Source organism: Hyperolius riggenbachi, chromosome 2, assembly GCF_040937935.1.
Source record: "Hyperolius riggenbachi isolate aHypRig1 chromosome 2, aHypRig1.pri, whole genome shotgun sequence".
Taxonomy (NCBI): domain Eukaryota; kingdom Metazoa; phylum Chordata; class Amphibia; order Anura; family Hyperoliidae; genus Hyperolius; species Hyperolius riggenbachi.
Genome location: NC_090647.1, coordinates 466,938,451 through 466,962,520, shown reverse-complemented (window position 1 = coordinate 466,962,520; position 24,070 = coordinate 466,938,451). Strand labels below are relative to the sequence as shown.

The following is a 24,070-nucleotide window of genomic DNA, read 5'->3' as shown; positions in this document are numbered from 1 at the left end:
TAGGTCTCCCCAGTATATGCAGCCAGGTGTATAGGTCTCCCCAGTATATGCAGCCAGGTGTATAGGTCTTCCCAGTATATGCAGTTAGGTGTATAGGTGCCCCCAGTATATGCACCCAGGTGTATAGGTGCCCCCAGTATATGCAGCCAGGTGTATAGGTGCCCCCAGTATATGCAGCCAGGTCTCCCCAGTATATGCAGCCAGGTGTATAGGTCTCCCCAGTATAGCCAGGTCTGTAAGTGCCCCCAGTATATGCAGCCAGGTGTATAGGTCTCCCCAGTATAGCCAGGTGTATAAGTGCCCCCAGTATATGCAGCCAGGTGTATAAGTGCCCCCAGTATATGCTGCCAGGTGTATAGTGGCCCCAGTATATGCAGCCAGGTGTATAGGTCTCCCCAGTATAGGCAGGTGTATAGTTGCCCCCAGTATATGCAGCCAGGTGTATAGGTTTCCCCAGTATAGCCAGGTCTGTAAGTGCCCCCAGTATATGCAGCCAGGTTTGTAGGTATCTCCAGGAGGGGAGACAGCCAGTGAAGGAGGGCGATTTGCATAGCAGCGGAGAAGGGGGGAAGTTTCCCCCGCCCTTCTCTCACCTTGGGCCCCCCCTTCCTGGCTCTCCCCTCCGTAATCTGCAAAGTGCAAATAGCTGGAAGAGGCTGACAGCGGGCGGAAACTTACCGCTGTTCAGCCACCGGAGGGAGCGCTGATCTGTGTGCCGCTAGTCTGGGCTTCTCAAGCCCACACTAGCTGCACACAGATCAGCGATCCCTCCAATGGCTGAACAGCGGTAAATCTCCGCCCGCTGTCAGCCGCTTCCAGCTGTTTGCACTTTGCAGATTACGGAGGGGAGAGCCAGGAAGGGGGGCCCCAAGGTTAGAGAAGGGGGGGGGGAACTTCCCCCCCTTCTCCGCTGCTATGCCCATCGCCCTCCTTCACTGGCTGTCTCCCCTCCTGCTCAGGGTTCTCTTGCGGGTGGCGGGCCCCCCCTGACCACGGGCCCTCGGTCCGTGCCCGAGTGCCCTAATGGTCAGTCCGCCCCTGGCTTAGATATAAGCAAAGCCTTCGATTCTGTGAATTGGAATTATTTGTTAACTTCTTTGAAGGCTTTTGGTATTACAGGTGCCTTTACAGGAGCAGTCTCTGCTTTATATTCTGCCCCTACTACTACCAATCGCATTCCAGGTGCAGTATCTGATCCTATCCTATTAAAAAAAGGCACTAGGCAGGGGTGCCCTTTGTCACCCCTGCTTTTTGCCTTAGCAATAGAACCCTTGGCTGCAGCCATACGGCAGCACCCCGACATCCATGGTTATGGTGATGGCCAGCATAAAATTGCGCTATACGCTGATGATGCCTTATTATTTCTTTCCAGGCTGGTCATCACCCTACCCAATTTGTTCGGTCTGCTGTCTCAATTTGCAAGCTTTTCAGGTCTCACTATTAACTCATCTAAGTCGGTTGCTATGCCTGTAAACCTACCCCCACATGCCATCAAGTTACTAGAGGCCAATTTTGATTTCATTTGGCAGAGGAAAAAATTTAAATACCTGGGTATTTATTTAGCCCCTTCTTTTTGCCATCTATTTGAGGTTAATTACCCCCCCCTGTTCCAGCAGATTGGCACAATACTTAAAAGTTGGGCCTCATTTAAAACATCCTGGTTAGGTCGAGTCATTGCCTGCAAGATGATATTGCTACCTAAACTTTTATATGCCTTTCGTATGTTGCCAATCTCCCTGACTAAAGGCACACTAGCTCCTATCCAATCTCTTTTTAATAAGTATATTTGGGATAATAAACCGCCACGTGTAAGGGCAACAGTTTTATATAAACATTGCTCTCAAGGAGGAATAGGGCTCCCATCGCTCTGGCACTATCATTTAGCTGCTCGTTTAAGTCATATTTTAGATTGGGGCCTTACCTCCACACTCCCTCCTTGGTGGGAATTTGAGCTCCAATCAATCCAACCATACCATCTTAAATTTCTTATTTTTAATATTTCTCAAGACATGCTTCATAAGATATTCAAATTAAATAAAGTTGTTGCCCATTTATTACATTTCTGGTCAAGGGTACTTCATAAATTTAATTTAATACGAACCCCTTCTCCTAAGTTATCCTTTCTAAGCAATACTCGTTTCAAACCAGCCCTTTCTAATCCGGGAGCTTTTGATTGGTGGGTTAACCAGGGACTGGTTACTGCCAATAAATTTTGGCAAGGGGGTAGGTTTATATCATTCCAACAGTTCCGATTTGGGAGGGACGCCCCCTGGGGAGAAACCTATCATTATCTGCAAATCCGACACTTTTTACAGTCCCAATTTCCTAATTATGTTCTGACAGAGCCCTTTACATTCGAAAACATGTATGATAAAGGTGTTAGGCAACCAGGTACTATTTCTTCTCTTTATCAGTTGCTTTTGTCTAACCTATCTTCTGATCCTATGTCCTATCAGAAAGCATGGGAGCAAGACCTGCAAACACAAATAGAGACTACCCAATGGGCCTCATGTTGGACTAATGTAGCCACAGTTACTCGTTCCGCCATATTAAATGATACGGCGGTCAAACTTATGATGAGATGGTACTATACTCCTCTCCGCCTTAACCGTATATATCCAGAATGTTCTCCTTTATGTTTTAGAGGATGCAGTGTACTAGGCACTCTTTCACACATTTTTTGGAGTTGCCCTACCGCAATTAGTTTTTGGAATGACTGGCAACTTTTATTTTATGAAGTTTCAGGGGTTCGTCCCCATCTCTCGGCAACTATGTGCCTTCTATATACCCAAAACCCATCAATACCTAAACAATTTGTAAGATTTTACTACTATATGCTGTTGGCAGGTCATTGGTCCATTGCTTTTAATTGGAAAACTCCAGGACTAAACATTCGATTGGTAAAGGTTAGATTGGATACTATTATGCTAACTGATAGGCTATACTACATGAGTTTGGAAAATTCAGACAAATTTCAAAGCATATGGGGCATTTGGATGGATTTTAGGAGGTTGCATCTATCTTAACCTTTCGCATTTGTTTTATCCCCAGATGGACATTATTAACATTATATGTATAAACTCTATGATGTTTGACTCTCAACCGGGGGCTGTTATTATCATACTTTTGTGTATTGATGCTTGTGACACTTGATGCCAAATGTTTTTATAGTCTGTTCATTTGACTTTTGACATGATCAATAAAATCGTTTAATAATCAAAACATTTTTTATAATGTACAACTATATAGTTATTGTAACGATCGGTGTAACACAGAGAGGGTCTGATCACCGGTGATCTGCAGTATCACCGAGAATGCAGAATATACCCGATTATTGATGATCTGCAGTATCACCGATAATCAGATATATCTTCTAACCTCTGGACACCTGAGGTATATGAGTGTTTGATGCAACAGTAATACTTTGAGAACCACACCTGAAGATAGGTGCAAGAGCAGATAGGGAGACTGCTCAGCAATAGGTTCCTTCCATAGTCTGGACTCTCCAAGGGGAGGAGTCAGACAGTGAATGGGAAGGACAGAACGTGAGTGACACTAAAGGATAAGTGTCACTGACAGATCTGTGAACTATCTCCTAACAGGGGAGATAGTTCTCGAGGTCGGACAAGCCAGGTCGTTAACACACAGACAGATAAGGTACAAAGACAATAGGCAGATACGGAATCCAGAGACTAGACGAGTTTTGGCAACAGGGAATCAGAAAACAAAGGTACAAAATCAGAGATCAGGAGAATGGTCAGGAATGCAGAAAGTCATAACAGATAATCAACAATGCCTAGACTTGAGTGCGAGCTCCAAGATTCTCACACTCCAGAAACTAGACTAGATAATATGAATAATACAGATGGTACAGAATTCCTAGACTAAGGTGTGAGATCCTTGGCCATCAACACCTTTGGAAACTGGCATTATAACACAGATACAGACAAGGTCTGAGTGCTACCACGTAGTGATCACAACGGCAGACAACTAGCAAATGCCCAGCCACCAGTATATATAGTTCAGCGCTCTCCGGCGCCTCCCCCAAGTGCTGGACCAATGGAAACTGTTTCTGGCGTCAGCTGACCAGCCTGGTCAGCTGATCTCCCACTGACTGGTATAAGACTCTTCCTCTTAGCGCGCGCGTCCACCTAAACCTATGTGGACTACAGCTCCCAGCCACACCAGAACCCTGCTGTGAAGTGCCAGCCGCGCTGCACGCGGAATCCGCTGCCATGCCGCCAGCGCATGCAGCGGTTCCTCCGCTTTCAGGCAGACACAATGACGAGTGACCACATACCTCAGTGGTTACGCTGGATGCGGAATCCGCCGCCTTGCCAGAAGTGCATGCGGCGGTGCTTCCGCGCTTTCTCACAGTACCCCCCCCCCCCCCCCCCCCGAGGCCATTTTGCTAAATCTATCGACTACCACCCAAATGACTGACATGCCTTCAGATCTCGGGAGTTCCCCCACAAAATCCATGGACAAATGGGTCCATGGTTCACTCGGGGTGGGCAAAGGCTGCAATGTTCCCACAGGTGCCAGACGGGAGGGCTTACTCCTAGCACACATTGCACACTCTCTCACAAACTCCTTACAATCAGATGCCAGCAGGGCCGGATTTGTACCTTTTACCGCCCAAGGCCCACTGTCACCAGCCTCCCCCCCCCCCCCCCCCACACACACACACACAACATCTCAGCAGCCCCAAACTTAACCTTTCCGCCAAGGAAAAGGTCTTAACATGAACCTGACACAAAATACAAAAAATACCTTAACAGATCCTCTCGGCGCCCACTGTTCCTGCCCTGGTATCCTCTGAACATATTCAGACCCCTCACTGCTGCCTGGGACCCTCATCTACCCTGTGGCTGCAACACTCCCATCTGTGTGCAACCATACTGGATCTGCACAAGCATGGTCCACACATGCCCAGTAGCTCAAAGCCTTTCGCGCATGTCTGTTTCCTCTGTGCTCAGGTGAGGCCTGGGGCACACTGAGCGGATTTAGATGCGATCCGCCGGCCGCATCCGCTTGCAAATCCGCTTGGCTAATGTATTTCAATGGGCTAGTGCACACCGGCGGTTTGAGGTTTTTAGCAAACCGCAAACGTGCCTCCTGCTGCACATTTTCTAAAAACCTCAAACCACCGGTGTGCACCACACATTGAAATACAATAGCCAAGCGTTTTCACTGCCTGATGCGGCCGGCGGATCGCATACAAAATCCGCTCGGTGTGCACCTGCCCAAATATCGGCTCTCTGCTCCCAAAACCGCAAGCGTTTTGCAGATCTGCTAGCGGTTTTGGTGTGCACTGGGCCTGACTTTGCGCTAATGGGAAAGTGAGGACCATATTCATGCGTGCCCTGTACAGTTGCACTTGCAGCCATGAAAAAAATAGGGTCCTGGGCAGCAATGAGGGGGCTGAATATGTTCATGAACCCCAGTATAGGTAGCCAGATTCTGTCCACCCCCTTAGTATAGGTAAACAGGTGTGTGTCCCCTTTTTTAGTATAGGTAGCCAGATGCTTCCCCCCTCCCCCCACAGAATAGGTAGCCAGATGCCATGCTCTCACCCCCTTTTAGCATAGGTAGTCAGATTCTCTCCCCCCCCCCCCCCTGTATAGCTAGCCAGCAGGCATGTCCCCCTCCCCCCCCCCCTTAGTATAGGTAGTCAGATTCTCTCCCCTCCCCCAGTATAGCTAACCAGCAGGCATGTTCCCCCCCCCCCCCTTAGTATAGGTAGTGAGATTCCCCCCCCCCCCCCCCCAGTATAGCTAGCCAGCAGGCATGTCCCGTTAGTATAGGTAGTCAGATTATCTCCCCCTCCCCCCCCCCCCCCCCAGGTATATTTCCCTGGAGAGCGGCTGTCCGATGTTGTCCCCTGTCAACTGCCACCCCACTCCCCCCGCCACCAGAAACCAGTGTGGATGTCTTCTCACCCCTTCCTCCCCCCAAACCCCGAGAGAGAGCGAGAGCAGAGTACCTCTCCAGCCTCCAAGCGCAGCCGCCGAAGTTTCCGCTGTCAGCCGCCGTGCATCTCTCCCTCTCCTGCTGGCGACTCCGGTCATGTGACTCACCGGTAACTTGCCAGCGAGCCACACATGTGAGAGACGCCAGCAGGAGAGGGAGAGATGCACGGCGGCGGCTGACAGAGGAAACTTCGGCGGCAGCGCTGGAAGTCTGGAGAGGTACGTACGTTACTCAGCTGCTCCCGCTCTCTCTAGGGATTTGGGGGGAAAGAAGACTTCCGCACAGGCTCCTGCTGGGGGCGGGGGGGTTGTCGAAAGTTGGCAGCATCTGGCGGCAGCCGATCTCCCAAAGGATGGGGGGAAGGGGGTCTGGAGTGCGAAGCGCGGCTGAGCTGCGTGACCCTACTGCACGCACCTCAGGAAGCTTCTCCCACACGCATACTGTCTCCAAGCCATTGTAAAGGGGCTGGCGGGGGCGGCTGCTGATTTGCGGAGCGTTCTTCTGGTGACAAGTGCAGTCGGCCTGTCACCACCTGCCGCCCTTTAGATTCTCCTGGATTCTGGCGCCCTAGGAACAGGCCTTGGGGGGCCTTTCCCTAAATCCGGCCCTGGATGCCAGGGAAGGCCACCATGCACATCTTGCGACAAGATCCTGTGTTCTGGTGGCGCCGGGATGACCAGAGTTCTTGTGAGAGTGGAACATTTTCAAAATCTGCAGACGGTATGGTAGTGGCACAAACATAACTCCCTCAGGCTTCCCTTCAGGAACGTCCTGCTGAAAGGGGCTCAATGTCTCTGTCCAGTCCCCCCAAGTCTCTGTGGCTGCCAATACCACTCTTTGTGGGAGGATGGTCTCTGGGTCTGAGGACTGAGCTGTCTCTGGCTCAAAACATTGTGACAAGGCATCCGCCTTGATGTTTTTACTACCCGGGGTATACGTAATTACAAATCTAAATCTTGAAAAAAAAAGTGACCACCGAGCCTGTCGGCGGCTCAATCTCTTAGCTCCCTCGATATACTCCAGGTTTTTGTGATCAGTGTAGACTGTAATAGTATGCTCTGCTCCTTCCAACCAATGACGCCATTCCTCAAAGGCTAACTTGATGGCAAGGAGCTCTCTGTTGCCTATATCGTAGTTTTTCTCTGCGGGTGAAAACCGATGTGAAAAGTAGGCACATGGGTGTAATCTGCCCTGTAACCCCGAGCGTTGAGACAACACAGCCCCTACCCCGATCTCTGAGGCATCTACCTCCACTACAAAGGGATAGGAAATGTCCACGTGTCTCAAAATGGGTGCGGTACAAAACAACTTTTTCAGAGTGGAGAATGCAGTCTGTGCCTCCAGGGACCAGTAATTAGTATCCGCCCCCTTCTTAGTGAGAGAGGTTAGGGGCGAGATGACCGTGGAGTACCCCTTTATGAACCTTCTATAGTAATTCGCAAACCCTAAAAACCTCTGGAGAGCCTTCAACCCCACTGGCTGGGGCCACTCCAGAACAGCCGAGACCTTAGCAGGGTCAATAGAAAGTCCCGAGGTAGAAATTATGTACCCCAGAAACGCGACTGATGTCACCTCAAAAATGCACTTCTCCAGTTTGGCATATAATCTATTTTGTCTCAGTTTCTGCAAAACCAAGCGAACGTGAACTCTATGTTTCGAGAGGTTGGACGAGAAAATTAGTATATCGTCAAGATATACCATGACAAACTTCCCCAAGATCTCTCTAAACACCTCGTTAATAAGTTCTTGAAAGACGGTCGGGGCGTTACACAACCCGAAGGGCATCACCAGGTACTCGTAATGCCGTCGGGTGTGTTGAAGGCCGTCTTCCATTCATCGCCCTCTCTGATCCGTACTAGGTTGTATGCCCCTCGTAAATCCAGTTTAGAAAAAATCTTGGCATTGGTGACCTGAGTAAATAAATCGTCAATCAGAGGCAACGGATAGCGATTCTTTACCGTAATTTTATTCAGGCCTCTATAATCAATGCACGGCCTAAGACCTCCATCTTTCTTTTTTACAAAAAAGAACCCTGCTCCAGCAGGTGACCGAGAGAGCCGGATGAACCCCTTGGCTAAATTCTCACGAATGTATTCCTGCATGGCCAATTTTTCTGGCCCAGACAAGTTATAGAGGTGGCCTCTAGGGGGCATACAACCTGAATGGAGATCAATAGGACAATCAAAAGGGCGATGTGGGGGAAGTTTGTCGGCTGACTTGGCACAAAACACGTCGGAAAAGTCTGAGTACTGGTCTGGCACACCCTCCACATGAACCTTAGTCTCTCCCAATGTTACCTTCACTAGGCAGTTTTGAAAACAGTGGGGAGACCAGCTGGTTAGCTGACTGGTGGCCCAAATGATCTGAGGTGAGTGCACCTGTAACCAAGGCATACCGAGAATAATCGTGGAGGTGGCCATATGTAACACAAAAAACTGTAACTTCTCAAAATGTAACACCCCGATAGTAATTCCGACTTCTGGTGTCTGAGACAGCGGACTGTTTCCCTGCAGAGGGGAGTCATCCACTGCCGTAACCTGAATACGTGGGTTTATCGGTGTGAGTGGAATGCCCAATCTTTTAGCAAACTCAAAATCCATAAAATTAGCTGCTGAGCCTGAGTCAACGAAGGCCTCAGTAACTTCAGACTTATCTTCCCAAGAAATAGTACAAGGAAGAAGAAGTCGCTCGTCATTGAAGGGTACCAACTGAGCGCCTAGGGCCTGACCCCTGAGTACAGCTAGGCAGTAGCGTTTCCCGACCTCTTGGGACAATTTTGCACCCTATGACCCCCCTCTGCACAGTAGAGACACAACTGTTCAGACAGCCTGCGCTTCCGCTCCACCTGAGACAAACGAGACCGACCAATCTGCATTGGCTCAGATGGAGGCGAAGCGGGTGAAGGTGGAATTACTGGAGGTGGAATCACTGGAGGTGGAGCATAAGACACCATTTTTACAGTACTTCGTCCACGGCTCTGCCGTTCTGTAACGATCGGTGTTACACAGAGAGGGTCTGATTACCGGTGATCTGCAGTATCACCGAGAATGCAGAATATACCCGATTATTGATGATCTGAAGTATCACAGATAATCAGATATATCTTCTAACCTCTGGACACCTGAGATATATGAGTGTTTGATGCAACAGTAATACTTTGAGAACCACACCTGAAGATAGGTGCAAGAGCAGATAGGGAGACTGCTCAGCAATAGGTTCCTTCCATAGTCTGGACTCTCCAAGGGGAGGAGTCAGACAGTGAATGGGAAGGACAGAACGTGAGTGACACTAAAGGATAAGTGTCACTGACAGATCTGTGAACTATCTCCTAACAGGGGAGATAGTTCTCGAGGTCGGACAAGCCAGGTCGTTAACACACAGACAGATAAGGTACAAAGACAATAGGCAGATACGGAATCCAGAGACTAGCCGAGTTTTGGCAACAGGGAATCAGAAGACAAAGGTACAAAATCAGAGATCAGGAGAATGGTCAGGAATGCAGAAAGTCATAACAGATAATCAACAATGCCTAGACTTGAGTGCGAGCTCCAAGATTCTCACACTCCAGGAACTAGACTAGATAATACGAATAATACAGATGGTACAGAATTCCAAGACTAAGGTGTGAGATCCTTGGCCATCAACACCTTTGGAAACTGGTCTAATAACACAGATACAGACAAGGTCTGAGTGCTACCACGTAGTGATCGCAACGGCAGACAACTAGCAAATGCCCAGCCACCAGTATATATAGTTCAGCGCTCTCCGGCGCCTCCCCCAAGTGCTGGACCAATGGAAACTGTTTCTGGCGTCAGCTGACCAGCCTGGTCAGCTGATCCCCCACTGACTGGTATAAGACTCTTCCTCTTAGCGCGCGCGCGCGCGCGTCCACCTAAACCTATGTGGACTACAGCTCCCAGCCACACCAGAACCCTGCTGTGAAATGCCCGCCGCGTTGCACGCGGAATCCGCCGCCATGCCGCCAGGCATGCAGCGGTTCTTCCGCGTTCAGGCAGACACAATGACGAGTGACCACATACCTCAGTGGTTACGCTGGACGCGGAATCCGCCGCCTTGCCAGAAGTGCATGCGGCGGTGCTTCCGCGTTTTCTCACAGTTATATATGAAAAATGCTTTTGGGTGTAGTTTTACTATTTGGCCACAAGATGGCCACAGTAATTTTTTGTGAATGGTCCTGTGAGCATCAGAAGGACACTTACAGGAAGGTCAATGAGGCTGGGAAACTTTTTTTTTTTCTTCACAATGATCGCGCTGCTTTTCATAGAAACAGCCAATCATTGCGGGGGGCTAAGATCAATTAACTGGAACAGTTTTTCCCGTTCATTGATCTCCAGGCGAGCGGCGGTGTGTGGGAGCGCGCGCACGAGCGAGCGGGAGCGTGGACAGCGGCGGTAGCAGCGGGGGGTGCGGATATATCCGTCCCTGGTTGTGAAAGGATGGAAAAAGGAGCGGAGATATCCGCACCTGTGGGGTAAGTTGGTTAAATTGAAATTTGGATATGGGATTCTCCCACAGTACCCCATATGAGTGCTCTTTTGCCTCTGCTGGTGGAAATTAACCACTTGAGGACCACAGGTTTACATCCCCCTAGTGACCAGGCGATTTTTTTTTTTTTTTTTACAATTCAGCACTCTGCAGCTTTAACAGTTACTCGGCCATGCAACTTAGCAGCCAAATTAATAATGCCTCATTTTTTCCCACCAACAGAGCTTGCAGTTGGTGGTATCTGATTGCTGCTGCGATATCAATTTAAAAAAAAATAAAATTATTTTTTTTGTCTCCCTCCCTCCCCCGAGATCCAACCACAACATAATTTGAGTAAGATAATGTAGATCCATGAGTAAGATAATGTTGGCTGATGGTGTAATGGTTAAGGGCTCTGCCTCTGACACAGGAGACCTGGGTTCGAATCTCGGCTCTGCCTGTTCAGTAAGCAAGCACTAATTCAGTAGGAGACCTTTGGCAAGTCTCGCTTACACTGCTACTGCCAATAGAGCGCGCCCTAGTGGCTGCTGCTCTGCTCTGGCGCTTTGAGTCAGCAAGGAGAAAAGCGCAATATAAATGTTATTTGTCTTGTCTAGTCTACATCCAATCACTACACGCTCCAGTCGTGGCTGGCTGGCTGATCACGGATCCCCGCTCTGTTTACGAGCAGGGAACACATGCGCGCGTGCATTCCCTGCTAATCTCCGCCCTCCAGGACTTGACACCAATCGGCGTTTGGCGGTCCTGGGGGAGCCACTCTGCGGCGTTAGGCGGTCGCACAGGAGTTAATGAAAACTTACTGTGTATAGCTACATTTTGACCACAGACATCCAGTGAGTAATTGTGCAAAGTTTAGAAAGCTTGGCATTTCAAATGTGATAACGGCAGCAGTACTTTTTTTCTGATTGAAGTCAATGACTAAAATCTGATTGGCTGTTTTATTGGCCCACCTTTTTATTTTTCCCAATCTATTAGCCCCAGTCACCCAGTGACCAACACTTTAAAGTTTGGGAAGCCAGGAGTTTAAAGTGTAAAAATGGCCGCTGTTTTCCTTTCTCAACTGAAAAGCAATGAGTGAAATTTGATTGGTTTGGTGGCTCCGCCCACTTGCTAACTCTGAGGGCCAGAGCCCACTGATGCAATCGTGTCCGCTTTTCAGTTACACATCAATGTTACAGATACAGAAAAGCGGACAGAAGCGGATACAACTGCGTTAGTGGGCTCAGGCCCAAAGGGCATGTTTCCACTAACGCGAATTAGCATGCGTTGTCCGCATGCAAATTTGCATAACCAATACAAGTGGATGGGTCTGTTTCCACTTGTCAGGAATTCTGTGTGGTTTGCTGTGCAGAAAAAAATCTGTTCGGCAGACCCGTCAGAATTCGCATGCCGCACACCCACACGTGAATCGCTGGTAATGTAATTTAATAGGAAAACCGCAAGCGTTTTTGTCTTGCGGTTTTCCATGCGTTTTCGCGTGCGTCGTTGCATAAAAACCCATGCCAATGCTTACTGGCATTGACATGGTTAAAACCGCATAGCGCAAACTGCTAGCGATTTCGCGAGAAAATCCGCATGGAAACGGGAACGAATCCGCATGTGAATTCGTTGACGCGATTTTCGTGTCAAAAACGCAACGCACAAGTGGAAACGTACCCTAAAACAAAGTCACCCAATAACCAACTGTGTTAACTTTGGGGTTCTTGGCATCAGTAATGTAAAAATGGGAGCAGTTTGAATCTCTCCATTGAAAAACAATAGGTGAAATTTGATTGGGTGTTGTTCACACAGTTTCAACATTTTACACACACCCCTCCCCTTCCCCTGTGACATTGTGATTAACTATACAAAGTATTTGGACTCTGACATTAATACTTTTGTGAATGGCAGCATTTTTTAAAATTATCCCACTGAGTAGAAATTCAAAGCTATGAGCGTGACAGCAGTTGGAAAATTTCAACTGTCACTTTCACCTGCCATAAGGCAGTTTAGCTGCTGATGATGTCAGGTGGATGAGATGGTTGAGAGAGAAATTGTCACTGCCTGCTAATCACAAGGTTAGCGGTTCAAGTACCACCCAGGACATGGGTAGGCAGGCATACTCTCTGAGCCAAGGACACCACAGCATTTTGTTTTTAGGTCACTGTAGTTTTTAGACAAAGACTATTTTACACTACAGACTATTTTACACTACAGGGTGAAAAAAATATTTACTGAGCCCCAGCAGGTCGTCACACTTTAACCACTTCACAACTGAGGGCTTTTACCCCTGTAGCACCAAAGCAATTTACACCTTTCAGCTCTCCTTCCATTCATTCGTCTATAACTTTGTCATTATTTATCGCAATGAAATGAACTATATCTTGTTTTTTTCGCCACCAATTAGGCTTTCTTTAGGTGGGACATTATGCCAAGAATTATTTTATTCTAAATGTGTTTTAATGGATAAATAGGAAAAAAATGTGGGAAAAAAATCATTATTTTTCAGTTTTCGGCCATTATAGTTTTTAAATAATGCATGCTACTGTAATTAAAATCCATGAAATGTATTTGCCCATTTGTCCCCTCTATTACACCGTTTAAATGATGTCCCTATCACAATGTTTGGCGCCAATATTTCGAAATAAAGGTGCATTTTTTTCAGTTTTGCGACCATCCCTAATTACAAGCCCATAGTTTATAAAGTAACAGTGTTATACCCTCTTGACATAAATATTTAAAGAGTTCAGTCCCTAAGGTAACTATTTACAGTGTCTTGCAAAAGTATTCGGCCCCCTTGAAGTTTTCCACATTTTGTCACATTACTGCCACAAACATGAATCAATTTTATTGGAATTCCACGTGAAAGACCAATACAAAGTGGTGTACACGTGAGAAGTGGAACGAAAATCATACATGATTCCGAACATTTTTTACAAATAAATAACTGCAAAACGAGGTGTGCGTAATTATTCAGCCCCCTGAGTCAATACTTTGTAGCATCACCTTTTGCTGCAATTACAGCTGCCAGTCTTTTAGGGTATGTCTCTACCAGCTTTGCACATCTAGAGACTGAAATACTTGCCCATTATTTTTTTTGCAAAACAGCTCCAGCTCAGTGAGATTAGATGGATAGCGTTTGTGAACAGCAGTTTTCAGATCTTGCCACAGATTCTTGATTGGATTTAGATCTGGACTTTGACTGGGCCATTCTAACACATGGATATGTTTTGTTTTAAACCATTCCATTGTTGCCCTGGCTTTAAGTTTAGGGTCGTTGTCCTGCTGGAAGGTGAACCTCCGCCCCAGTCTCAAGTCTTTTGCAGACTCCAAGAGGTTTTCTTCCAAGAATGCCCTGTATTTGGCTCCATTCATCTTCCCATCAACTCTGACTAGCTTCCCGGTCCCTACTGAAGAGAAGCACCACCAGAGCATGATGCTGCCACCACCATATTTGACAGTGGGGATGGTGTGTTCAAAGTGATGTGCAGTGTTAGTTTTCTGCCACACATAGCGTTTTGCATTTTGGCCAAAAAGTTCCATATTGGTCTCATCTGACCAGAGCACCTTCTTCCACATGTTTGCTGTGTCCCCCACATGGCTTGTGGCAAACTGCAAACGGGACTTCTTATGCTTTTTTGTTAACAATGGCTTTCTCCTTGCCAATCTTCCATAAAAGCCAACTTTGTACAGTGCATGACTAATAGTTGTCCTATGGACACATTCCCTCACCTGAGCCGTAGACTTCTGAAGTTCATCCCGATTCACTATGGGCCTCTTGACTGCATTTCTGATCATCACTTTTCTTGTTCGGCCTGTGAGTTTAGGTGGACGGCCTTGTCTTGGTAGGTTTACAGTTGTGCCATACTCCTTCCATTTCTGAATGATCACTTGAACAGTGCTTCGTGGGATGTTCAATGCTTTGGAAATCTTTTTGTAACCTAAGCCTGCTTTAAATTTCTCAATAACTTTATCCCTGACCTGTCTGGTGTGTTCTTTGGACTTCATGGTGTTGTTGCTCCCAATATTCTCATATTCTCTTAGACAACCTCTGAGGCCATCACAGAGCAGCTGTATTTGTACTGACATTAGATTACACACAGGTGCACTCTATTTAGTCATTAGCACTCATCATGCAATGTCTATGGGCAACTTACTGCACTCAGACCAAAGGGGGCTGAATAATTACGCACACCCCACTTTGCAGTTATTTATTTGTAAAAAATGTTTGGAATCATGTATGATTTTCGTTCCACTTCTCACGTGTATCCCACTTTGCATTGGTCTTTCACGTGGAATTCCAATAAAATTGATTCATGTTTGTGGCAGTAATGTGACAAAAGTTGAAAACTTCAAGGGGGCCGAATACTTTTGCAAGCCACTGTATGTATTTTTTTTTTATTGTAATTTTTTTTTTAATTACAAAAAAAATAAATGGGGAGTGTGGGGGTAATGAGTTAATTTATAATGTAAAACAATATAGTTATATATGGAAAATGCTTTTGGGTGTAGTTTTACTATTTGGCCACAAGATGGCCACAGTAATTTTTTGTGAATGGTCCTGTGAGCGTCAGAAGGACGCTTACAGGAAGGTCAATGAGGCTGGGAAACATTTTTTTTCTTCACAATGATCGCGCTGCTTTTCATAGAAACAGCCGATCATTGCAGGGGTGTGATAAAACGCGGAAAAGCCGCCGCGTGTACTGGCGGCAAGCGGCGGTTTGCACGCAGCAGCGTGCGTCTGGTGTAGCTGGGCCTGTTAGTTCACACAGGCTGAGGGGCAGAACCTTTATGACAACCAAGGAGGGATCAGCTGACCAGGTTGCTCAGTTGACCTCAAAGCAAGTGACTAGGTTGATCGCTGATGGGTGGCGCCGGAGAGCGCCACGCTATATATAGTCACTGCTGGTCAGTCTCAAGTTGTCTGCCGTTGTGAACACTACGTAGAAGCACTCAGACCTTAGTCAGATCCTACAGTGTGTTAGAACCAGGAGGACCTGGGAATTCACACTGAGCCAGATTACTTCTGTGTATTATTGTGCTATACTTCAGACTAGTTCCAGGGTGTTGAGACTACGGACCTCACACCCAAGATTAGGGACTTTGTGTTATCATTCTGTTATACTTCAGACTAGTTCCAGGGTGTTGAGACTACGGACCTCACACCCAAGATTAGGGACTCTGTGTTATCATTCTGTTATACTTCAGACTAGTTCCAGGGTGTTGAGACCACGGACCTCACACCCAAGATTAGGGACTTTGTGTTATCATTCTGTTATACTTCAGACTAGTTCCTGGGTGTCGAGACCACGGACCTCACACCCAAGATTAGGGACTCTGTGTTATCATTCTGTTATACTCCAGGCTAGTTCCAGGGTGTCGAGACCACGGACCTCACACCCAAGTCTAGGAATACTCTGTACCATCATATTATACTCCAGACTAGTTCCAGAGTGTAGAGACCACGGACCTCACACCCAAGACTAGGCATTGATGATATCTGTTATGACCTATTGCATTCCTGACTATCCCTCTGCTTTCTGATTCGGTACCTACACCTATATGATTATCTGTTGCCAAACCCTGCCTGCCTTTGGATACCAAATCAGCCTTCTGTCTATGTACCTTGTCTGTCTGTGTGTTGCCGACCTGGCTTGCCCGACCTAGAGAGCTATCTCTCTCCTTAGAGATAGTCTGGAGACCTGCTAGTAACATCCACCTTTCAGGTGTCACTCACTCACAGGTTCTTCCTACCTTCAGCCTGGGACTCCACCCCTTTGGAGGCCTCAGGCTGTTGGACGGTTTTTGTACGTCCCAAAAGGCAGTATCGCCGATGCTGCCAGAGACCACCTGCTCCTCGGGTGGTCTTACTCAAAGTCATTACTGTTGCACCAAACACTCACATTATAAAGGTGTCCAGAGGTTAGTTATACTTAGATTATTGGTGATTCTGCAGATCATCAATAATCAGGTATAATCTGTATTCTTAGTGATACTGCAGATCACCAATAATCAGATTCTCTCTGGGTGCTGACACCGATCGTTACAGAATGGCAGACCCAAACCAAATGGACGCACTTAACAGCCGTCTTGATGCACTCACCACCTCGGTGGAAAATTTCATCCAAGTGCTGGACAGTCATCAGACCCAGATCAACGCTTTGTCTGGGTCTGCACAAGTCCTACAGACGGCTGTGAATATAGTGCGATCTCCTCCAGGTACAGGCTTACGTATGCTTGTGCCCGAAAAGTTTTCTGGTCACAGATCTGACTTTCAGAATTTCAGAAATCGAGTGTTATCGTACTTTGAGTTGAGACCTAATTCGTCGGGAACCGTGGCACAGAGAATTATGTTCATTACGACTCTGCTGTCAGGGGATTCCCAGACCTGGGCATATAGTCTCCAGACAGGGAATGAGGCCCTAGCATCGGTTGAGGAATTTTTTAAAGCTATGGCTATAATTTATGATGATCCGGACATCGCCTCTACCGCTGAGCGGAAGCTCAAGACTTTGTGGCAGGGCAGGGATCCGGTTGAAGTTTACGCAGCTGAGTTCAGAAAATGGGCAGTTTCAGCTAGATGGGGGTCATTTGCACTTCTGGACTGTTTCTTGTCAGGGTTGTCAGACACAGTATCTGATCTAATGCTGGGTCATCCTGAGCCGAAATCTATTGATGAGGCCATTTCATTAGCAGTCAGGGTTGATCGTCGTCTACGTTATCAGAAACAGACTCGGAGTAGGAACAATGTGAGATATGTTTCCTACGCCTCTCCTCCACCCGTTTCACCCCCACCGGAATCAATGCAGATTGGTCGGTCGAGATTGTCCCGGGTGGAGCAGAATCGCAGAAAAACAGAACAGCTCTGTTTATACTGTCAAATGTAAAAAGGAAATAGCGCTCTATAGTAAAGTCTTTGTTGCTAGTAGTGAAGTGACATCAACTTTATAGGTGGAGCATGGAACACACACTCCCCCCTATGTGGATTAACTCACCGGATGATGCGGCCTATGGGGCCCGACAACGCCTCAGGGGTATAGGCCACCCCTCAGCCACACTGGCAATAGCTGCTGGGCACTTGTAAGCCTTTCCAGGCAATAGGTCACCAACTGTGTGTAGTCACTCCACGCAATGATGTCCTCCAAAGGGAAAGAAAAAACACGCCTCACATAGCGTAAAAGTATCAGGGTCAGCACCCACGTTTATTAAAAAAGGTTTGGGCAATAAAAATGATAGTGGATGCGGTATAGGTGTGTTGGGCATATAAGCTAAAGCCCAAGAGCATCTAAAAGGGAAGCGCTCCGACTCACGCTGGCTCCAACCACGCTCAAACACCGCCGCTCGTTTCCTCGTGTGCAGCGCGTCACCACGTCCGGTGACGTCACACGTTGCGCCGCACCATAGCTCCGCCCTACACGTTTCGTTGCTATGCAACTCCTCAGGGGCTACGGAGCGTCGGAGGTCGGCGTCTTAAATAGCGTTCTATGCTACATTGATGGCTAAACTGCAAAACATGGCTGCCTATATGTCCCCACACCATGTCGCACCAGCATATAGCATGTATTAAGAACAGCATATAATGTTAAAACAATGGCCATTATACATATTGAAAAACTAATAAGGCTTAAAAGCAATGGTACAAACATAGTAACAATTAATATACATATCTGCCGCGGCAATTAAATTAGTTACAAAAGTGAATGCAGTTCATACACTTCCACTAGATGTCTCTATTACACTACATATAACCAACCAAGCAGGTTTCAGAGTGGACAGTCCATGGGAAGCACAAATCATGCAAAGCTATCCACATCCAGGGCCGGATTTGTACTTTTTACCGCCCAAGGCCCACTATATCGTCTGTATGGTTGTTAGCTCTGTGTGCCCCAACAAGAATTCAACTTACTTTCCATCATTGGTGTCACAGACAATAGCTATTTTAGTAATATGCGTATAGATTATATGTTATGTTTTGAACTTTTATGGTATGCTTGCCATCTCGTTGACGATGCACCCAATGTGTCACCATGAGAGTAAGGCTGATGTGTACCTGCAGGATAGAGCTTACATATCTTTCAGGGACAGCACAAGCACAGGACAGAGAGTTCAAAGGTTAAAGCTGTCCTTGTAGATAGGGATGACTGCATAGAACAGCATTACTGCCACTCACTGAGCCGACCCTAAATTTCTAGTGCCCTAGGCCATGGCCTATGTGGCCTTGCCAGAAATCCGGCCCTGTCCACATCTGCACACCTACAGTTTATAAGCGTGACACCAGTAATGCATGAGTCAAATTCATAATGCAAGAGGCAGTGGTATTTCATCATATCCTATATAGGACAAACAGAAATTAGATACTTAAAAAATGTAATAAATTAAAATAAAAGAACATATGTACGGTAGGCTGCAGTGTGCCCATCTTGTGTATCCACTGTGTCTCCAATTTAGAGACAGCACGTACCCTATTACAGCCCCTCCAGTCTGTCCTGACTTTCTGGACACCACATATCCTGAGACCTCGTACACATGAGCCATGATGGTCAGAGAAGTGCCTAGAGACACTGTGGTTCTGGTGGCTTTTATTAATTTTATAGATATGCTCGCCCCATCGTTTATGGAGAGCCCTTGTGGTTCTACCAAGGTACTGCAGGCCACATGCACAAGTGAGCGGGTAGACAGCATAGACAGTTTTACAGGTGATAAAATCCCTTATTTTGAATCTAGAACCATTAGTCCCCGAGGTTACCTCATCAGTTCTATATGTAAGGCCCTCACCACATGCCCTACAATCCCTACATGGATAGAAACCTGCTTTCTGCCAGGGATTGGTAGGTACCCTGGGTGGATCAACGCAGCTAGGTGCTAGGTGGTCCTTAAGGTTCCTGGCCCGTCTATAAGTGAAGGTAGGACGCGCAGGGATATGCGCCTTGAGGGTAGGGTCACGTTGCAAAAGGGCCCAATGTTTTTTAAAAATGGATTCTACTTGTCTAAATTGACAGTTACAGTATATCCTGTAAGGAAGCTAAAGTCCATACTGACCTGCTTCTGCTCTCTAGGAGTGAAGGTGGCAGATCTGTTCACCTCTGCAACCAAATCCCTCTGTTTAAGGACCAAATCTCGATTGTATCCCTTCTCAATGAACCTATTAGCCAGTGTCTGAGACTGAGCATAGTAATCATCCAAGCGAGAGCAGTTCCTGCGTAACCGCAGGAACTGGCCTCGCGGGACCCCCCTGAGCCAATTAGGATGGTGACAGCTTCCCTCAGGAATGTACCCATTTCGAGCTGTCTCCTTGAAATGAGCTTTAGTCCAAAGCAAATCACAATCCTTGTTAATTTCCAGATCAAGGAAAACTACTGATTTGTAACTACTAGTAGCAGTAAGCTCTATATTAACTTCATTATTATTAAGGGTCTCAATATACAGATTAAAATCATCCTGTGTACCCTCCCATAGGATCAGCAGGTCATCAATATAACGGGACCACTTGAGTACCCGCTCTGAACTTGGTCTCATAAGGACTTCCTCCTCCCATACAGCCATGAATAAATTGGCAAAGCTGGGAGCGTACCCAGCACCCATTGCGCATTCGCGCTTCTGTACATAGTACGCCCCAGCATGCCAAAAATAATTGTGTCTCAAAGCGTAGTCCAACAAAGTCAGAACAAACTCACACTGTTCATGCTTCATGTCTGTTTTTTGCAGGTATATTGCAACAGCCCGCAGTCCGTGATCATGGGGAATCACGGTATACAGGGAAGACACATCAGCAGTACCGAGCAGAGTATCCCCTGTAACCGTGACCCCCTGAAGGACCTGCAAGGTGTGCTTAGTATCCCGCAAGAGGTTAGGAATTATAAACTGTAGGTGTGCAGATGTGGATAGCTATGCATGATTTGTGCTTCCCATGGACTGTCCACTCTGAAACCTGCTTGGTTGGTTATATGTAGTGTAATAGAGACATCTAGTGGAAGTGTATGAACTGCATTCATTTTTGTAACTAATTTAATTGCCGCGGCAGATATGTATATTAATTGTTACTATGTTTGTACCATTGCTTTTAAGCCTTATTAGTTTTTCAATATGTATAATGGCCATTGTTTTAACATTATATGCTGTTCTTAATACATGCTATATGCTGGTGCGACATGGTGTGGGGACATATAGGCAGCTATGTTTTGCAGTTTAGCCATCAATGTAGCATAGAACGCTATTTAAGACGCCGACCTCCGACGCTCAGTAGCCCCTGAGGAGTTGCATAGCAATGAAACGCGTAGGGCGGAGCTACGGAGCAGCGCAACGTGTGACGTCACCAGACGCGGTGACGCGCTGCACACGAGGAAACGAGCGGCGGTGTTTGAGCGTGGTTGGAGCCAGCGTGAGTCGGAGCGCTTCCCTTTTAGATGCTCTTGGGCTTTAGCTTATGTGCCCAACACACCTATGCCGCATCCGCTATCATTTGTATTGCCCAAACCTTTTTTAATAAACGTGGGTGCTGACCCTGATACTTTTACGCTATGTGAGGCGTGTTTTTTCTTTCCCTTTGGAGGACATCATTGCGTGGAGTGACTACACACAGTTGGTGACCTATTGCCTGGAAAGGCTTACAAGTGCCCAGCAGCTATTGCCAGTGTGGCTGAGGGGTGGCCTTTACCCCTGAGGCGTTGTCGGGCCCCATAGGCCGCATCATCCGGTGAGTTAATCCACATAGGGGGGAGTGTGTGTTCCATGCTCCACCTATAAAGTTGATGTCACTTCACTACTAGCAACAAAGACTTTACTACAGAGCGCTATTTCCTTTTTACATTTGACTTTTCACTATTTACACCAATAGCAAGGAAGCGCCCCGCTGTGACCCAGTGTTTGGTTTTGTCTGACTATTTTAATATCCCTGAATTGTTATTCACCTGTGAGCGCTTGTGTTTTTTTTTGTTTTTCTGTTTATACTGTGCAGAGGAGGGTCACGGAGTGCAGAATTGTCCCAAGAAGTCGGGAAACGCTGCCGCCTAGGTGTAGTCGGAGGTAATACCCTAGGCGCGCAGTCTTTACCTCTAGATGATAAACGTTTGCTTCTCCCTTGTTCTATATCTTGGGGAGATCAAACAGTGGCCACTGAGGCCTTCCTAGATTCTGGCTCAGCAGCCAATTTTATGGATTTTGAATTTGCTAAGAAATTAGGGATTCCTATTTGTCCTTTGAATCAACGGATTCTGGTCACTGCCATGGACGACTCTCCTCTGCAGAGTAACTACCCTCTGTCTCAGACCCCAGAGTTAAGGGTTACGGTGGGGGTGTTGCACAAAGAGAGTCTGCAGTTTCTGGTTTTGCGAATGACAACTTCCACGATCATTCTTGGCATGCCATGGTTACAACTTCACTCTCCTCAGATCAATTGGGCTTCAGGTCAGCTAACGAGCTGGTCTACCCATTGTCATCATCATTGTTTAGCGAAGGTAACCTTGGGTAACACCAAGATTCGGGTGGAAGGTTTGCCAAGCCAGTATTCAGAATTTGCAGACGTGTTTAGTCCCAAGTCAGCAGATAAACTTCCTCCTTACCGTCCTTATGATTGTCCCATCGATCTCAGGTCGGGTTGTATGCCCCCTAGAGGTCATCTCTATAATCTGTCTGGGCCAGAGAAATTGGCTATGCAAGAATACATCCGAGAAAATTTAGCTAAAGGTTTTATTCGCCCCTCTCGGTCACCAGCAGGGGCAGGATTCTTTTTCGTAAAAAAGAAGGATGGAGGCCTCAGTCCATGCATCGATTATCGGGGCTTAAATAAGATTACAGTAAAAAATCGTAATCCTTTGTTTTTAATTGACGATTTGTTTACCCAGGTCACCAATGCTAAGATTTTCTCGAAGCCGGATTTGAGGGGTGCATACAACCTTGTGCGTATCAGAGACGGTGATGAATGGAAGACGGCCTTTAACACACCCGATGGGCATTACGAGTACCTAGTGTTGCCCTTCGCGTTGTGTAACGCCCCGGCCGTCTTCCAAGAGCTGATTAACGAGGTGTTCAGAGAGGTGTTGGGTAAATTCGTCTTGGTATACTTAGACGATATACTGATTTTTTCTTCCAACATCTCAGAACACAGGAAACATGTTGGGTTTGTGCTACGAAAGTTGAGACAGAATATGTTGTATGCTAAACTGGAAAAATGCATTTTTGAAGTGACTTCTGTTGCCTTTCTGGGGTACATAATCTCGACCTCTGGCCTCTCTATGGACCCTGGAAAGGTTTCTGCTGTCTTGGAGTGGCCTCAGCCTGTAGGATTGAAGGCACTCCAGAGATTCCTGGGGTTCGCCAACTACTACAGGAGATTCATAAAGGAGTACTCTACGGTGATCTCACCTCTCACCAGTCTCACCAAGAAAAGGGAAGATATTCACCACTGGTCCCCAGAGGCCCATGCTGCTTTCTCCACTCTGAAGAAATTGTTCTGTTCTGCACCCATTTTGAGACATGTAGACGTCACCTTTCCCTTTATCGTGGAGGTTGATGCCTCAGAGGTAGGGGTAGGGGCTGTGCTGTCTCAGCGTTCTGGTTTGCAGGGGAAACTTCACCCCTGTGCCTATTTTTCACATAGGTTTTCACCCGCAGAGAAAAACTACGATATAGGCAACCGGGAACTTCTAGCCATCAAGTTGGCCTTTGAAGAATGGCGACATTGGTTAGAAGGGGTAAAACACACCATTGCAGTTCACACTGATCACAAAAATTTGGAGTACATTGGGGGCGCTAAGAGACTTAGCCCCCGACAGGCCCGGTGGTCGGTTTTCTTTTCGAGATTCAGATTTGTAATCACATATACCCCTGGTAGTAAGAACATCCAGGCTGATGCCTTATCCAGGTGTTTTGAGCCCGAGACAGCACAGCCCTCATCCCCTGAGACCATTAGACCTCAAAAGGTGGTCCTCGCAGCCACCGAAACCTGGAAAGACTGGACTGTCACTCTAAGTCCATTCCAACAGGATGTTCCTGAGGGGAAGCCTGAGGGGGTCCTGTTTGTACCATTGCCTTTTCACCTACAACTGTTGCAGCTGTTTCATTCCCACAAGTATGCCGGGCATCCTGGGGCCACCAGAACTCAGGATCTACTTTCTAGATGTGCTTGGTGGCCGTCATTGGCAACAGACTTTAAGGAGTTTGTTAGAGAGTGTGCAGTGTGTGCTAGAAGCAAACCCTCCTGTCAGGCACCTGTTGGAACTTTGCAGCCTTTACCAGTTCCGAGTGAGCCTTGGACCCATTTGTTCATGGATTTTGTGGGCGAACTCCCCAGGTCTGAGGGCATGATGGTAATTTGGGTGGTAATCGATCGATTCAGTAAGATGGCTCATTTTGTCCCCCTGAAAGGACTCCCCTCGGCCCAGGAATTGGCTGATCTCTTCATCCAGCACATTTTCCGGCTGCATGGCATTCCGGAAAATATAGTGTCAGATCGGGGAGTCCAATTTGTATCTAAATTTTGGAGGGCATTTTGCCATCAGTTCTTTCTCATAAGGCTACCACCCACAGACCAATGGCCAGACCGAAAGAGTCAATCAGTCCCTGGAACAGTTTCTGAGATGTTATGTTGCATATACACAAACCGACTGGGTACATT

General features: G+C 47.0%; 1 protein-coding gene across 1 annotated transcript in view; it reads right to left on the bottom strand.

Annotated features, from left to right (window-relative positions):
• Positions 1–24,070, bottom strand: part of KIAA0753 (KIAA0753 ortholog) — a 290,703-nt gene that overhangs the window by 189,675 nt on the left and 76,958 nt on the right. The gene's annotated exons all lie outside the window — the stretch shown is intronic.